Source organism: Gallus gallus, chromosome 2 (genome assembly GCF_016699485.2).
Source record: "Gallus gallus isolate bGalGal1 chromosome 2, bGalGal1.mat.broiler.GRCg7b, whole genome shotgun sequence".
In the NCBI taxonomy this organism is placed as follows: domain Eukaryota; kingdom Metazoa; phylum Chordata; class Aves; order Galliformes; family Phasianidae; genus Gallus; species Gallus gallus.
Window position 1 is genome coordinate 68,387,910 of NC_052533.1, and position 18,667 is coordinate 68,406,576.

At 42.1% G+C, this 18,667-nt stretch overlaps 1 protein-coding gene and 1 long non-coding RNA gene across 4 annotated transcripts in view; one reads left to right on the forward strand and one right to left on the reverse strand.

Annotated features, from left to right (window-relative positions):
• Positions 1-18,667, reverse strand: part of CDH20 (cadherin 20, type 2) — a 113,410-nt gene that overhangs the window by 63,728 nt on the left and 31,015 nt on the right. The window lies entirely within an intron of this gene.
• LOC112531775 lies at positions 7,253-18,270 on the forward strand. The gene is made up of 3 exons (XR_003073779.2): positions 7,253-7,543; positions 7,746-8,773; positions 16,114-18,270. It is a non-coding gene; the product is annotated as an uncharacterized LOC112531775 (long non-coding RNA).

Genomic DNA, 18,667 nt, shown 5'->3' on the forward strand with positions numbered 1-18,667 from the left:
AGCAGCTGTGATTGCAAAAATGAAGGAAAAGAGCCACTTGCCTCTGGGAGGCCTCAGATAGGCAAGGATTTCCACTGAGACACGTCCACTGCTAATCCTTCAGTGAGGTCTGGGAAAGGGTGCATGCTGACTCCACCCCTTCCAGTCCCTCAGCTGCATTGCATGCACCTGAGGTCTCCTGGGTTGGCCCTGCCTTCCCACCAGGTGCTCAATCACCGGTTCAAGCCATGACTTAGCATTTCTGCTACAGGGGGTCAACCTCTCTTCCCATGTAACAGCAATAGGATAGGAGGTCCTCGCAGCAAGTTGTGCTGAGGAGGTTCAGATTGGATATTAGAAAAAATCTTAGAAAGAGAAGTGAGGCAGTGGCACAGCTGCCCAGGGAGGTAGTGGAGTCACTGTCCATTGAGGTGTTCAAGAAACACATAGATGTGGCACTGAGGGACATGGCCAGTGGGCATGGTGGGGATGGGTTGGTGATTGGACTAGGTCATCTCAGAGGTCATTTCATTAACGATTTGATGATTCTATGATTCATGGTATTTATATCAGACAAATTCTCTAAGTGCCGTTGCAGATAGGTATAGTACCACGGACTCAAGGAGCTTCTATAAAGTGATGAAGGACACCTCAAATACAAAACTCAAGTAGCAATCAAACAATCATAATTTTCTTTAGAGTTGAAATATTCTTTAAAAAAAAAAAAACACCTCAAGTGAGAACAGTATTTTAACATCAATTTTCCTAGTATTTCAATTGGGTAAACCTTGTGCCATGCAAACAGGTAGGGTAGAAGTGACAGTGAGATTTTTCCATGGTAGAAGAAGTTGTCACAGAGAACATGAGCAACACTGACCCTAGGACCCTGTAAGGAAATGAGCCCTGTGAGGCTCTTTCTTGTTGATTTTTCAGTCAATATCTTCACAAATTCACTCGATACAATATCTTCAGTCCCTAATTAAGATGTTGGCAGGTATAGTTTGTTTGAATTTATGCCAGGGGATTTATTCTAATCTCTTCCTTTTCTGCAATGCTCATCTGGAACGGCAGAGAAGATGTTTCACCGCTTCTTGTGAAGGGGGCTCTATCTGATACTCACCTAACTGTGTTAGAAATCCCTGTGAATCTGGGCAGAAGCGAAACATCACCAAGACACTTCACCTCTTGGATAATCAGCACTCGCTGCCTACAGTGCACTGACTCCCTGGCTCACAGCAAGTGGTGCAGGAAGACCGTGCTACAAGGAGCTGGAGCTGAGGGAGATCATTTTGGAATGTCTGAGTCAAGAGAGTAGAACTGGTCTATATGTCACAAATCATATTCATCAGAAAGTCAGAAGTGGAAAAATAGCATCAGTCTAGACCATTCTCAACACAGCTACTCAGCCAGGACCAAATTTGCCACTGATGCATATTAAGAAAGCACTTCATGAATAGCTCACAGAATAAGGTTGCCCTCAGCATGAATACATCTATTGCAAACTGGCCACAAGCAGGGAAAAGTGCTGCTTGAACAATATCCAGTGAATATGCCATTCAGCTGATTTGTATGGTGGTTGTTTTAAAAAAATCAACAAAACCTCCCCCTCTTCCCACTATACAGCACTCTCTGCTCATCAGAAGAGGTACAGCAAGTCCCTACCCTTGCATACATCTGGCAGCCCAGTCCACAGGGAAAAGTTCTTCACCAGAGGGCAGTGGGCATGGCTCGAAGTGCTGGAATTCAGGGAGTGTTTGGACAGTGATCTCATAGAGTTTGGATGTTAGGTGGTGCTGTGTGGAGCCAGGAGTTGGACCTGACGGTCCTTGTGGGTCTCTTCCAACTCAGGATATTCTATGATTCTATCAGATGCCCTTCTCCCTTCTCCCCCACCTAGTACTCCACCTCTGCTTCTCCCCTTGCACTGTGCTGCCCGTTGCCCCCATGAGCAAAGCCATTCAGGGCTTTTCTTTCACATTTTGAGTGCTGCAGCACTTTCCTGCCCTCCTATCTTTTGCTTTGGCTCCATGCACCATTTGCTCATGGCCTGGTTTATCTGTGTAAGCTAAATGGAAGTCACTTGTGATACGTTCAGCCAGGAATATGCAGGAAGAGTACAGCACAGCCTGACATTGTGCATGGAGTGGATCTGCTGTCTTGCCACTCCTAACAGTCTCGGGACTGAAATATCTGCCTTAATCAGATGCTGTGAACATGGCTGGCTTTAATTAAGTCCAACAAAGATATGCTGGGGCTCAGCAGGCTTGCATTTTAGATGCTAAGGTATGAAGGTAGTGGCATCATTCCATTCCATGCATTAAAATGAAGATTCAGCATGAACCACACAATTAAGGACAAAAAGGAGAAAAAAATGCAATTGAATTGAACCTGACAGCGTGCAAGGAATCAATAGCTTTATTTGCTGCTTAATGGTGATGATACTGTTTTCATTTCATTATATGTGAGTCACAACCAGCTTTGTGCAGGCTTAATTGTATTCCTCAGCAAGTAAACTGAGGCATGCAATTTGCACCTGTTAAAGAAAGCTTATTTAAGACTATCATAAATTGGTCCTGAGCAATGAAATCAATTTGCTTCCAATCTAGCACACTACATCATTTAAGCACGATATCCTTTTTATTTTTATTTTTTTTAAATAAGAACAACCTAATAAAGATTTCTTTTTACTGACGGGACAGAAAAACTAAAGGGGCTGTAGCAATGCATCTTGTGATCTGTGCCCCACAATGACCTACTTCAGTTTTCACATGTTCAGGATTACATAGTAAACCCCAGCTTCCTCTGTCTCTGTGAAGTGACTCCAGCTTTTGGCAGTGGTTGAACACACTGCATTTATTGCCTTTCCTTTTCATGGCCTCTCAACCAAAAATATCACATAAAAGAAGCAGAAAGAGGAACAGAAGTGGGTGAGAAAAGAACTTAAAGGAGGCAGCTGAGGAAGGAATGATGGTCACAAGACTGAGGTCCTCGTACGTGTTTTTTAAGCAAAGTTGTAATGAGGAACACTCTCCTCATTCATATTTACTGGACTCTTACTGAGTGGTTCAGCTTTGAAGAGGTTTTGCTATGGTGTATCTGAAAAGGCACAGAGCTGAAAATGAGTTTCAGTAGACTATGGATGCAAGGATGCACTGGCAAAATGCAAAAGAGGTCTGGGATTGCCACCCATGACCGACCCCTTTGTCTTTGTTTGTCCTCTTCTCATGGACTACTTCGCCAAATTCCTCTTTCCTCTCACTGCCTGCCTCTTTGTTTTCAGCAGCCTACTTTTCTCCAGCATCCTGGTGAGGGCTGTGTATGTCATCATCTGTATGTGGGAGTTGCATGGAGCCCTCCAAGAGCCTGGGGAACTCCAGGAAACTGATTAACTCCAGACACCTGTGGAGTTCCATGAGCCTAGGGCCCAGCTGGAGCAGTCAAAAATACCCAGACACAGCCAAATCTAGCCCAGGCTGTCCTGAGCCCTCAAGTGAAGGTGAAACAGAGAGATGCTGAAAACAATTCTGGCTCTCATCCTGCCTCTAGAACAAGGATGCAAATGCTATTTCTGCTTGTTCCTCAGATTTAGCCTGAAGTGGCATCTTTCTCAGATTTAAATTTTGTTTGGGTTTGCCCCAGTGCTCTCTTTTTCCTCTTTCTTCATCCTGCAGCACCTGTGCCACTGCTGGATGTTCAGTAGTTCATGTTCCATGGAAGCAAAGGGACTCATAATTATTACTGCCATTTCCAAATTGCCTTTGCTTCATTGATCTGTCCTTAACTCTGATCTCAATTACCAGGGATTGCATGTTTTAATATCACTCTGAATTGCTAAAGTGGGGAGCTTTAAATAGCTCAACTGTCACATCACAGCTGAGGCCTAATATTGTTTTCCTCTAAGCAAGAAATGTTAGCTGTGGAGAGGTGTTGAGGTGGGCCTGACAAGAGGGTCTCTGCATGGGAAAGGCAGATTTTCATGGCTGTGTGAACTTGAAGATTTCCTTGGGGACCTAATGAATTAAATATTAAGCCTATGTATATAATAGTAGATATAATTCTATGATTAAATTCAGTAAAAGAAAAAAAAGAAAAAAAGCATCTGCATATGAAGACCTCCAAGACCTCCTTTATGTCTCACAGCATAATTGGGAGTTAAAACGCACCGTTGTTCTAAGAGGTTCTACAACAAAAATCACACTATGGATGTCTATTATTTCACATTGATTTTCTGCATAAAATATGTTCAGCTTGAGAGTAAAGTGCCTACTTGTTTCCTGACAGCAGACCTTGCAAACTGTGCATAGATCTTTCTGGGTAATGTCTTTTTCAGAACTACCAAGCACAAATAGCTAACTGGCCAAACTGTGCCACAGATGAATCTTATGCAGTTCTATGGGCCATATTGCTATAAAGCAGGTTGTGACTAATCAGCTGTCTGAAAACATTTCTGAGGATTACAGAAACTTCAGTGTCTGTCTGCCTATCTGTATTGAGTCTTCAGAGCACAGTGAAGAAAAAGCAGCGAAAGAAACTCAAGAATTTCGTTAGACCTCCTGAGCAAGTAGGTTTTCTTTTTAAGTGGTAATTTTTCAGAATAAAGTTATATGCAAATAGAAGAAAAATCCTCTCCTTCCCTTTCCTCTTTGTGCTACATAACACCTGACTGGATGTTCTTCATTGTAAGAGAAATCCCTGACAGAGGACCATCAGCTTCTTGGAACAGCAACTTGGGATCTCCACTTCAAGTATTCATGACTCCTTTTCTCGCTTGACAGAGCTGAGGCCAACTGTGTAATGCAAGGCAAGGAAGGACTTTAAGGGAACTGCAGATTAAGATGTGTTGCCTGCTCCTTCCCTTGATAGTTTCCGAGAGTAATCAAGAGAAGTCCTTTTTGAGCAGCTGACTTCCATTCCCCTCCTTTCCCATGTATTAAGACACATACAGCCTGAAGGTAAGAAGAAAACATGGTCATGGAGACCTTTTGAAAATAACACGCCTTCTCTTCAGGTTGTTCATAGCTAACTTTTCCAACTTCCATTAGGTGAAGTCAGAATAAATGTTCTGAGTTTTGCTCTGGTGTCAAAGTTGGGAAATTTAATTTCCATGGGCTACCAGAGTGACTGCCAAACACCAGGCAGACTTTGTTGCTTCCCTTACCTCTGGCTCCAGGGGGAAACGCGGGTGAGGGCGCTGCCCTAACTATCAAGGAGACTGTGAAGACAAACACGTCCAATACTTGTCAGCAGATGGTACTGTGCAGGCAGAATAGACAGAGACCGTACACCACTGTGCTATTTACCCAGAGTTGCTATTTCAGATTAGAAAAGTACCTGACTCTGACAGCTGGGATGTCTGACTTTTGTGGGCCTGTATAGCTCAGAAAATCACATTTTCTCTAAGCGGAGGTCTGATGCCTAATGACATAATTTACTCAGCCTGGTTTGGGGAGGAATTTTTATTTTACAAGTTGTATTGATTTAAGAACAAAAGAAAGCATTGTTTTGTTTTTCTCCTTTTGATCTTGAAATAAAGAGGAACTGCAGAATTAGAAAGAACCTTTATGTTCAAAACAAGAGGCTAGAATCACTTTGCATAAACACTAAAATGTCCCTGTGCCTAAAGATCTACTACGTAAAATCAGGTTGCAAGGTCCTGATTGCGACCAGATAGCTGCAGTATGTTAGCAGCCTTTGCCTGACTGTACATGAGGGGGAGTATGGAGAGAGAAATGCTTTCATGGAAAACAAAGCAAATGGCACTTTTGTGATTGCTTTATTAGGGTATTATGAGTTTCCAGATGAGCGAGGTAAACAACTGTTTTTTATTAAAGGTAGCAGATCAATGCTACAAGATCAGCAGGAACTGAGAATAATGCAGAAAAAGAGAAGAGTGTATCTGCTTAGCTGCACCCTCTCTGCCCCATTTTTGTGACCCAATTTAAAATTTCCCCCAATTTAAAACCTAAACTGAAATGTAGCCATCTGTCTATGCTGAGGAAGAGCACACAACTGTAATATGTGCAAGCAGAGGAATGAATGCATGACTCAGTAGATCAGCTCTTCACTGGCTCTCCAGTTTTCTGTGAAGAGTAAGATAATGGAACGCCAGAGAGGTTGGCTTTCTGTCTTCTCTTGGCCATAGAACAGATTCCTGGCTCCAGCTGCTTTGACCATGGTCATGGAGGAAAGTGGAAGTCAGGAGCTCCTGTTTTTCTCCCATGCTGGAGCTGGAACATGAGCAGAGTTGACCAAAAAGTAGAGACATAGGGTGAGACTTGTGGCTGGAAGCTTTGAGGGTTTCCATGGAGCTAATTGCCAAATTGGTTTATACCAAAAGTCAATGATTATATGGTATCTTTCAGCTTGCCTCTTCACTAAGGTTGGAGAACTTTAAATCTCATAAACTATATGAACCTCTCTCCTTTTGCTAGCATGTCAGTATTAAAGCCTCTGTTAAGACAGGAAAGCAAGTGATGCTTATGTGAACAGTCAATACAACAGTACAACTATAGGGGTAGCTATACCAGAACTTTTTCCAATGTATCTACCTAGGAAAAACTCATGCTCTTCGCAAACTACATGATTGGGTTATTAGGAAAGCAAAGATGCAACCCTGGCATTCGTTTATCAATATTTGAAAAACATTATAAAGAAGATTCAAATTTGGAAATTAGAAAACAAATTTGTAACTTATGAAAACTTGAGTTCAAGGCATTAACTGATCATTGGAAAATTGTTGTCTTGATAGTCCCTCTATTACATTTTGAGCACCTACCACAACATTAAAATATCTGAGAATTTCCATGTATGTTCTAAACATCACTGTTAGTGACAAAACTTTATCTCATATGTGGTAAAAACAGTCATGTAATGATTGAACACATTTCTGTATCCTTTCTAGGAGATAAATAATCATCAACAGCTGAGTGAAGTAAACTAGTCAGCTCACATATTCCCTTAAGACTATTGCTGACTTCTGTGAAAACTGCAAAAGCGAAGTCATTCTGGTTTCTGTTTGCTAAATCCACACACAACCACATTTTTCAAAACTGAAAAATGTTGTCATGAAATTCTGCATGACTAAGGCTTTGCTACCGGAGGCTAGGAGAAAATGATTTGCTATTGCAATAAATAAGGAAAGCTAAATTACACATAGCAAATGAGTGTACAAGAGCTCTTTAAGCGATCCATTATCCTCTTTATATTACTCTGTTCATGTGATGTATTACAAAACTCAGGCATTCAAAATGAGTAACCCATTTCTTTTTTTTTCATTACACTTCACACTGAGGAAGCTTCATGTGGGGCTGCGTCCATATTTGTCCATATTCAACGCGTGTGCGACTTAAGTGGAAACATGGCAGCGGCACGCACTGAAACAGATTAGAGGTCTGGAAAATGTGGCTTCAGAGTAGAGCTTTAACAAATGGCAGCTAATTAGCCCGAAGAAGAAAGAACTAAAGAATCAGTATTATAACAGTCATCAAGAATGTAAGATGGTGTCATGAAGAAGAAAGGCATGATTTGCTCCTCTGTGCCCATGGTGAACAGTCTACACAGTCAGGTAAGGGAGGGGTGGACCATGGAAGAAGGACACTGTGCAGATGGGCCTCATCAAGCACGGTGGCGGGCCTCATGGGGAGGTTCCTGTATCTCCACTGGAGGACATCTTAAAAAGCAGGCTTAAATTGGAGGTCTAATTTATCCTGTGTTCAGGAAGAGATGGCCTCTTGACCTCGCAGCCCTACTTTCTTTATATTTTACAGATGTACAACTGCTGCTAAGTCATCACAGAGCACTGACACCTCTCACCCAGGCTCCTGCCTTCACCAGTGGCTGGTCACAGAGATTTCAGAGGGTGTGCAAAGATCTTGTACAAATGCATGACCAAATCACATTAGTATTTGGATCCCCCTTGGAAGAACATAGCTGTATGATCTGATATGTTTTTAAGATGATCCATGTTATCAATAGATATATCTGCTATTCTGGTATTTCAATAGATACCAATTGCTATGTATGTATGTTGATGTGTATATATTTCTAAACTCTTAATTCTGTTTTTTTCACTAGACTCTTAGCATCAGTAATAGCTAGTGACAATGAATTTCATATTTAACTGTGCTCTTGGGTAAAAAAAGATAACCCCTCTAAGCAGTTTGTTGTATGTTATAAAGAAAAGGTAATTGTGAGTTCCTAAGTTGCCTCCTCTATAATATTCATTACTTAGAATACATCTATCATGCTCCATATTATTTGTTTAGTCTCCAGACTAAACAGCTTCAGGATTTTCACTGTCTCTTCATATGGAAGTCTTTTTGTGTCTCTAGCAATTTTCATCATCAGTCCCTGAATCATCTCTGCTGAACTAAACAGCATGTACAAACCACTTTCTTCTGATTGAGGCAATGGAAATAAATGCACATTTGGGGGATGGGAGGTAAGGGAGAGAGGAGAATTTATGATTACATTTGTTTTTAGAACATTTTTTGTACATCTGATTTCCCACAGCTTTTAAAATACATGGCAATAATGGAGGAATTGCAGACATTTCTGAGGGTTTGTTCTGAACTTAAGAAACAGTGCATGCAAGGCATATTGATTTCTTTCTCTGTATTGATCCTTCTTCATTACTTAACTTTCAAGCCCATAAAATCTGATTGTTAGAAAAAATACTGATAGCTTATTATTGGTTAATTAGAATTTCTATTACAGCTGGTGTGTGATTTTCCCTTTCAAAAGAAAAACATGAAATTGAATTCAAGACTATTTTTCTTCTTCATAGAATTAAAAGGTAATCTACATAAACATAAAGAATTAATGAAAAGCATCCAAAGTGCTGTAAGCTCTGTTCTATTTGTCCAGTATATATGAATAGGAACTTCGTATTTCTTGTTCTTGCTGTCTTTTCAATAGCTGTGTAGATTTTTCAAGCAGTATGTGGTCCATGGTGATAATATACACATTTGCTTCAGTACTGCTCCATAGCAAATTCCTATTACAACTTCTGACTCCTAGCACAGCCAGGCAGAGGTTGAGAAGACACCACTGAATCCCAAACTCAGCACCACCTGCATACCCTTGCCAGAGTTGAATAGCAATGTGAGAAGTACAAAGCTGCCCTCACTAGCAGAAGAAATAGTGGCAGGAAGGTTTGATAAGGTCAAGGTGAGGAACATTCCTGCAAGGCAGAACGTCCCAAGGCCATCTTCAAGGGGAAGGTGAATCAAGCTTTCTCAGTGCATGGATGTGTCTTTGAGAGGTATCAAACCCTGTCTTTTGAGGTAATAAATTTTGGCATTTTAAAAATATTTCAATGACAATGTTACCGTTGTGAAAAGTGATCAGTTGGGCATACTCACTTTGTCTGCCTTCAGGTCCTTTTGTCACAGAATTACAGCATAAAAGCTGACATTTTTTTGGAACCTTTTACTGATTTGCATTAATGGCTAGAGGTAGACAAAGAATTCTAATATTGTCTATGGGTTGCTTGGCATTTGAGGGCTTATGTCAGATCTTTTGGGTTATATGAATATTTCCTTTGATGTAATGATATTCTTTATTCTTACAAAAAGTATTTAAAAGGCAAAGAAAAATCTCTTTTCCAAATGTATAGTTAATGAAACAGCAGTCTGTATCACCTAATGCACTGTGCATTTCATAAATATATATTACAACAGACAGCTTTTTAACATTTCCCTTGCTCATCTCAGTCTAATTCTTTGAGATCTTCTGGGTCACTGTAAATTTCTTTGAGAAATATGGACACAGCGTTGCAGCTGATCAGCCTTTTGGATCACACATCAATACAGATAGCCCATAAGGAGAATACTTGGACTCCCAGACTTTGAGTATTTCTTAAGTATACGTTACACGTACTTGATAATACAAGGGTCAAACTACAGTTTTGAATAGATTTCTGTATCACTGGCTGCTCCTTCTAAATCTCAACAGACCCATATAACTGCCCACGTTCAACTACAACTTGTGGTTTTTAGATCTGGTAGGGCTGTGTTTCTTCATTTCATGCTCTTTTTTACAGTAACTGAGCAGATGTAAGTAAGAAACTACTTTTCCTGAAGAAGCATATATGCAATTCATTGTGTTGCACAAAATTAACGGCACATAGTCAGCAAAAGTCATGAAGAACAATGAGGTATCCAACTGATAAGAATGGGAATTCTGCTGAAGTCTGAGCAACAGGCATGAGAAATAAGACCAGAAATCAATGGTATAAAACAATGTGCTAATAAAATAGAGGACATGCTCTTCTACCTCCCTTTAGGAGGGATATATTTGGAAAGCTAATTAGAAGGAAGTAAAATTAGACACTAAGGCCATGAATACAAGTAAGCAGATAGTATGCATGATGGAGACACCTCTGATCACGAGTCCTAACTGTCCTAACACTGTCGGACCTTACTTCCCCTGGTCCTGGAAAACGATGAGACTGAACCAAGGAAGTCAGAGAGATCTAGAGGGCTTCAGCAGCCCTTTGCCTCATAACTAGGCCTAGCAAAGCCCTACTGAATTATGAACAAATTTATGGTCCTCTACTTTCTTTTTGTGTTTCTTTCCATTTCCAACCCTTTTCTTTTTTCTTACTCTCCTTTTACCTTCTGTGTGATCTGGACACTCTCACGCACATCTGTGTGCACTTTGGCATGCCTCTGTCTCTCCATGTGACTCTTAGTGTGCTTGGCTAAGAGGAGAGCTTTCGATAAAAGGAGTTACCAAATAATTGGCCTAACAGCATTCCAAAACACCAGCTCTTAAACTGGCCAAGAAGAGTATACGCTGTGCATGCCACTCTAGAAGCGCCGTTGCAAGTAACATCCCATCTCAGAAACAAAAACCATTTTTCACTTTTCTTGATGCCCTTTGCGCTTTTTTTGGTGCTTGTTTATCCTTTTTTCCCTTGTCTTTATGGAGCCAAGACATGACAAAACAGCTCTGCTCTAGCTCACCTGACATTTTATCTTTTCTTGAACAAGAACAATTACTATAATCTCGAATATCAGCCAAAGGCTTCCCAAATGGTCTTTCTGGAGCTAAAGTTTAAGGAAATGGGGTATATCGCTAAAACTAAGTTAGTTTGCTGTTTATATGTCAGATGCATTAATCTTTTTCTTTTCTTACTCTGCATATTTAATAAAGGATGATAGAATTTTAAGCTAGTTGTTTACCATGGTATTACGCAGACTGAGATTTCTCTGTCCAAAACATGAGCGTATTTGATTGTCTAATGTTCTGCAGTGACAAGGTCATGTTAACACCACTGCATTTCTGGACCCATTAACCCACTGAAAAACACACAGAATTCAGTTGTTTTTCCCCTCATGGGAATTTTACATCAGACAGTGATTTGTCAGCACATTTTACACTTTTCTAATTTCTCAAAGTGCTCACACCCAGGTAGCTTTCCCATCTGCCTTCAGGATACATCTTAGTTACATTTTCACTCTGGCAGATTGAGTATCACCATCATTCTTATCCAGCAAAAGACAATTTGGGCATGAAGCTAAGACTACTGCTCCTCACTAAGTCCCAGACAGAGCTTCCAATGGCGGCCTTTTCTGCCAGAGACAGAGTTCCCATCTTTACAAGTCCATTCCACTCACTCATTCCTGGATGAGGACATCCCTGTTCTCCTCCTTGCTCTGGGTACCTCTGCGAGGTCTACCTTGACACTGCGGAGCTGGCTCCCCATTGCTCTCCAGCAAGAAGTGCTGAAAATCGGAAGTAAGGCCATGCCTACATCCTGTATGAGCTGAGCTGCTTCTGGGTATAACAGCCAGGAAGGCTGGATGCAGGATATATATGTATATATCGCAGGAATTTGGATGCAGTCCATTTGCAAACAGGAACTACAGTGCAGCATCCACGGAGAAGGGTGCTACAGGGAACAGCAACAACTAATCCAAGAGCCTTTATGTTGCTTCTGGAAACAAGAAGGTAAATCCTCATGGTACCACATGCTGCTGTTGGAGTTATGGAGGTGTACTCTGAGAATGTAAGCTGTTAGGCTATCTTTACCTCAGTAAATTAAGTCATGGTGGGACTTAATGGTTATCCATCTTTCAGGATTGTAAGAATGGTCCCCAGTCTCACAAGCTCTTTGGTGTCCACTGGTGTCAATGCTGGAGAGCAGCCCCAGGCATGATTAATTAGGTAGGATAGAAGAAGCCTCAGGCTCCTTTTAGCAGCTACCCCTAATCTTCTCCCAGATTCTACTAATACTGAACACCTGAATATTTTCATTGGATTGGTGCAGCTGTCCCTCCCAGGAAAAACAAAACACTGTAAATAAATAAGACATAGTAACTTATTCATTCAGGGAGTGTGTGCACACAGTCTTCTGAAACCCCCTAAGCTCTTAAGAAATCCATGCAATTGTCGTCTGTTACCTACGGTTTTGTTAAAATATAACTCTAGGCAAAATGTGTCTGACACAGAAAAACTGAGTTTATGCAAATCTAGAAAGTTATGCAAATGTGAAACCTACTTATTATTTTCTACAGATGATGATGGCAAGTATGTATAACCTATCAGCTCTTAGTGTGAACCCATTATAGTGATAATACATTCGTGTGCTCAGCTCTGAAATGAAAATCGTCTAATATGTGTGCACTGGCCAGCACTCAGATGTTCAAAACTCAGAGATTTAAATTTGAAAAGAATGGAAAAAAAAAAAAAAAAAAGAGCTCATCTACATCATTAACTGCTGTTACACAACATTTCATTTTCAAGAAAAGAACTATTCTTAAATTATAGGAGTCTTGAAAAACAGCCAAAACTCTCATTTCTTCTTTCCCACTCCAGAACCAACATGAGAGGTAGTTTACCTGAGCTTTTATTGTATTGGATTTCAATGGTTTAACAGCATGTGCAAAATTAGCACTCTCTGAAGGACAGGAAATAACTGCTGCAAGGAAAAGTCTACCTACAAAACATTAACAATGCTGCAAGCAGTCATCTAGCCACATTCTAAACCTTTCTTAGTTTTTTTTTTTTTTTTCTTTTAATACTCATTAATAAGTACCAGATCAGTAACAATGGAAGCAGAGCACCTCTGGTCATTTATACAAACCAGTCAGCAAAGAAAATGGCTTTCTCCATCTACCATGAAGATGCATCACTTGTGCATCAGATTGCGAAGGTCTTTGCAAACACTCAGTATTTTTTTTCTCTCTCATAAGACTGCAGAGAAAGTCATGCCAGCTGAAAAGCTGGAGATTTTCTTCTTCTAGTTTCATATGAAAAAGCCAGCTACAAAACATCAAGTTTTACTGAGGGTGTTTTTTCAACAGGCAAACCAAAACAGAAGGAGAACTACTTCAAGCCACATTTAGTTTTGTACTCCTCACCACTGAAATGGACAAAAATCAATCAAAACATCTCGCTTTACTCTTCCTCCTCCCATTCTCTTTGCTTTGGCTGCAGAGAGATTTCAGTGCTCCTTAAGCTTTTTGGAAAAAAAAAGGCAAATCAATAAAAATTAAAGCTCTAATAATACACTTTGGAACATCCTATGTGGCATTGAAGAAGTGGGAAAATGGGCTTTAAGCCTCTGCTTTGAAACAGAGAAATAAGGGATTTCAAACAGGACTCCCAGAGCCAAAAGGTCGAGTTTTCCATCCTAGTTGTCACCAAACATTTTTGAAGACGGGCAAAAACATGTTTCTGAGGTTGACTGGTCTCCCTTTCCAGATCTGCCCACCATCTCTGTGCACAGGTTGGGCACCTGCCATTTTGTAGGTCCTGTACAAGACTCACTTAGACTTTGGGCAAATCGTACCCGGCCATACGTGCCTTCAAACTGCTGACACACTGTGAACTGCAAAAGCGCCAGGAAAGAAAATTATCATTTCTCAATACAGGTCTCTAAAACACACACATACTTTAAAATAAATTGACTGAACATTTAAACCTGCTTAATTTTGGAATCAATTCCACGTTTGAAATAATCTACAAGTTGGAGCAGCTGAAGCATAAAATGTGTTTGAAACTGAACAAGTTTAAATATTGAATCAATTTTGACATAAATGTGTTTGCATATTAAAGCATTAAAAATGAATCCAGTTTAAATATTAAGCTGATGAGAGAAAGAGCTGTGCTAGGGAAAAAAGATTAAGGATGACCACTAAAATTACAACACACTCAAATATTAGAAAATCCCAGAGTTTTTTAATCTTAGTGAAACAGCTATGGCTGAAGGAAAACGAAAAATTCTGCTAGCACCAGTATGTTAAAGAGCTCGTAAGGCATTTGGGACATAGAATGGTGATGGGTGGAGAGTTTTTAATTCAGATTTCACTTGGAGTTTCATCCTTATCTGATTTCAAGGGCCTTCCTAGAAGACCTCCTTCTCTCCGTAGCTTCAGTCTCTTTTTCTTCCTTTAGCTTTCCTTGGGAGCAAAGGAAGGGCTCACAAGCCGCATCCTTCCACCTCACACATATCATCTTCAGTCACTTTGCCCCTTCCCTCCCTGCATTTCTACCACATTCCTACACTGTAGTTGTTCACAATGAGCTAGCTGTAGTAGCTGTAGTTGGCCGGGGCTTAAAATGTGGTTTTCATGGTCTAGCCAAAGCCACTACTGCTGCAGTCTGAGGGGGAACCGCCTTCCAAATGGAGTATGAAGTGCAGCTTGTGGCAAGGCCTCAGCCTTCCTGCATCTGTCCCAGTGCCTGCATAAGGACATCCTGGGCAAAGAGAGGGGAGGATGAGTTGGGTACAAACTTCTGCGTGCAAAGGAGAATATGCAACTGGGGGAAATGTGCTCCACCACAGACTGCTGTGAGCAATTTCTGTAGCCTGGCATGAGGGAAAGCACGTTACTGGTTGGATGCAGCAGCAGGTTCAGTAGCTCAGCCCACGTTTTTCACCTGAATTCAGATGACTGAGGATTGTCGGGTTTCATGCTCTTTAGCCAATTATTCACTTGGGCCACTCATGCTCTGTTGAGAAAGACACAGAGACGTTGCTTTGTGTGCTGCTCTGAGAGCCCACCCAGCTGGAGATGGTGCCTGCCCTTGCAGGCATTCAGCTGTGTGCGGCTGTTAGCAGCCCCTACACACCTGAACTCTAGCCCCTCCTTTGTGTCCTTCACCAGGGCAGAACTCATCAACCAGCATACATTCTGCCTCCAATATTAATTTCATGGCCGACAGGAGATGGCTATCACTTAGCCATTTTATCCATTAAGTTGTCCCTTCCTCCACCTCAGTGCCTGGCACTGTTCCTGTTGCAGAGCTCAAGCAGCACCAGTGCTCCAGGTGAGGGGCGCGCTCAGCAGGAAGCAACACAGCCTCTGGGAAAACACCTTGCTATCATTGGCCGCTGCTGAGAGTTTTGGTACTCACAACCAAAATCACAGAAGGATCAGTCTCTTGAGAACCAGTTGTCATTTCTGCTAGACTGCACAGCACTGACATTTACTAACCTCCATAGCAAAGCCAGCACACCACCTCCACATCTCTCCCTGCCAACCCAGTAGAAGAAAGTAGCACTCTTGTAGGAATGAATGAAAGCTGGAGGTGAAGACTTGAATGTCTGGAATGATCAGATCTGTACTTATCAAAAAGCCTCTAGATTATTGTGAGCATTAACATCCATGAGCGAAAACATTTCTTTAGGAGGATGTTAAATACTTAGATGTCTGGAACTGCATCTCCTTGCTGGGGAAGTCTCAAAGAGGATGGCAGTTTTACCTCTTTGTCCTTGCTGTGTGGAAATCTCAAAGTGTGCATTTTTTACTGGAAGTTTATTTTAATAATAGAAAAATTTATGCATGACGAGAACTGTTGGTTGATTATGTGAATCTGAAGGCCATCAAGCTGTGGTTATCAAAAGATAATGTTAAGGAAGAGTTGCCTGTTCTTGTGCAACGTGCATTAAAAATGTAATCTTCAGAGAAAAGCAAGTAGAGATGCTTGATGACAGCAGGTACAGAACCAAGGCTCTGCTCGTCCTCCTGCCTCACAGTTGTGAACTTCCTCATCGCTGTAAGAGCAAGGCAAACCGTTGCTATCACACCCACCTGTATTTTTGATATTTGCTCGCTTCTTCTCAAAAATAACAATGGAACCTGAATGCACAGTTTATTCCACTCCTTTTCTTTCCTTGTATAGATTCTCCTCTCACCTGTGAGGATGGCAGACTACTTTATTCTGTGGCATACTATAAATCCTTTGGACTCACTGATTGGAGCTTATCAGCAAGATGCCTCTCTCTCCATATGCTTCTGTGAGAGAAGTCCCTCATCTGCTCATCTTGGCGATGTAAGCTGTGTAAGCTGAAATCCTTAATTCACACAGAATCACAGAATGGCCCGGGTTTGGAAGGACCCCAAGGATCATGAAGCTTCAACTCCCCCCACCGCATACAGGGCCACCAACCTCCACATTTAATACTAGAGCAGACTGCCCAGGGCCCCATCCAACCTGGCCTTGAACACCTCCAGGGACGGGGCATCCACAGCCTCTCTGTGCAGAGAGGTTCTTCATGCAGGAGGGATTGCTATCCTTAACTTTATCGGGTGAGATCTAACAGAGCATTTTTACCAGCCCTGGCTGTAGAGACTGTGTGGGACACCTCCCCAGCTGTGCTGGAGCACAGGACAAACCCCCGCCTCATGCACTTTATTAATTTCCTTTATTCATTTGCTGACGACCTTTCCTTTATCACACATGAAACGTTTTCGGCATAAAAAGACCAAAGGAACTCTATCCTGCTTCTTCCTATCTCGGCCTGAATAGGTTAAATTGCCATGGTTACCTCTCCTGCGCTGCTAGACCTTGAAATACATCTCTATTTCACTTCAGCTTTCCAAGCTCAAAGCTGAGCTCTAGACAAATTTAGGAAGACTTTCCATCAGGATATTAGCTCCCCTCCCAGAAGTCCCCTTTTGGGTTTCGCTCATGCCTCCAGCTTTCTTCTGTGCCTGTTTAAACCAACAGTTGCAGCAAACCTCCAAATCAACAGCCTTGTCAGGATGAATAATCTAAAATTAATGTGCACTTGTCGACACGCATTACTGTTCCTGACAGAGACGCGTTGCCGGCGCTGGCTACAAACCGACAGTCCTTCAGAAGAAGTTTGCTCAGCGCAGTCTCAGGGCTGATGGAGAGCAGGGATAAGGCTGGCAGCCGGGTTTCAGCCGATAAGTACGATGGCTCCTGACACGGCAGGCTCGCAGTGAATCCACCAAAGACCAGGCTGCCTGCTTTTCTTTCTTTCTTTTTTTTTTTTTTTCTTTTCATTTTCCTGCCGTTTGCTTTACTCTCACTGGTGGTGGTTATCACATTTACACAGCACCCCCTGAGAAATCATCCAGATCGGTTCTGAACATCTTGTTTTTACCACCCTCGACTTCAAGTGGCAGAGCGGGCGCGTGAATAACCCAGCGCACCTCAGGAGCATCGCAGCCACGCGCTTTAACCCATACCTTTGTGCCTGGCTCTCCCACTCCCACCTTGCTTTTTTTCACAGCTTAGCTCTTAAAATCCTGCATTCTCTGCTGCAGTGGTAAGGGAAAACTGCAGTGAGTGAAGACAGAGCGGGACATGGGACGGAATCCGTAAAAGCAGGTGTAGGGCTGAGGCTGTTAGCTCTGTGCCTGCTGGAGTAATGAAACTCGCTTGGAATGAAAATAAAAGAATGAAGTATTGCTCTGGTTTTGCCCCCTTTTTTTTACACAGCTCAGTAATCAGCATTCAGCATATTGCTGCATTTTTAAAGTTAACTGCTACGGAATTCATGAATTCTTCTTCATGAATACCAAAGTATTCAGTCTTCTGCAGTTTAATAGGTAACAGAGTCCCTTTAAAAAAAAATTGTTGCCAAGCTTTTGTGTATCAACACAGCTATATGGAAACAGAGAGAGGCCTTTATTTCTGGTTCCGCTCAGCCCTCGTCACTCCCTTACCCTCTTCACCCAGTGACAACTTGGGGCTGCATGCTGCACAGGGTGTCCCCAAGACCCTCGGGAAACATAGAGACAAGCACTGTCCCCCAGGTTGGAGAGGATGCCCATGCTTCCCGTGCTGTCCATTTTCAGGAGCAGCAGGGGCTCGTGGGGAGCAGCGTGTCTGTCGCAGCCCTCTCCCACCCACTCACACTGGCTCCCACCCAGCTCTCATCTGGCAGTTTTCACTACCAAAGAGCTCAAGGCAACTATGCCTTCACCCTGGGGCATGCTGGCCAAGCGCCCTGATCCTGAATCCTCAGCTGAGAGAAGCTGTCCCCTGGGAAAGCTGCTTTCCCTCACCAGTGCCACCAATGCATGCTAGGGCCTTTGTAGGCAGTGAGGAGCAGTCCTCACTGCTCTTCCTAAGGAACAGTCCTACATAATGCCTGGGGAATTGCAGATTACTTTTCTTTACTGTTTTTCCCTACTTTCTTTCTACCTCTAAGAAGAAAATTACCTAGAATTTACTAAGCTGCACAAACAACTAGTTGGCAGCTTTCTGCATATTTGGAAAAACACTTCCTTGGCAGAATGGTATACAGGTTTGCAACTCTGGGACGGTATTGCCATAATACATCACACAGCTCAGACTGGCATCCCGGTGGATTAAACACAGGAGAAATACTTGCAGTCCCGAGAGACTCGCTGCCTGAGATGCACAGTCCCGAGCTGCTACTGCTGAACATACACCATGGACGCTCTCCACTAATGGCTGG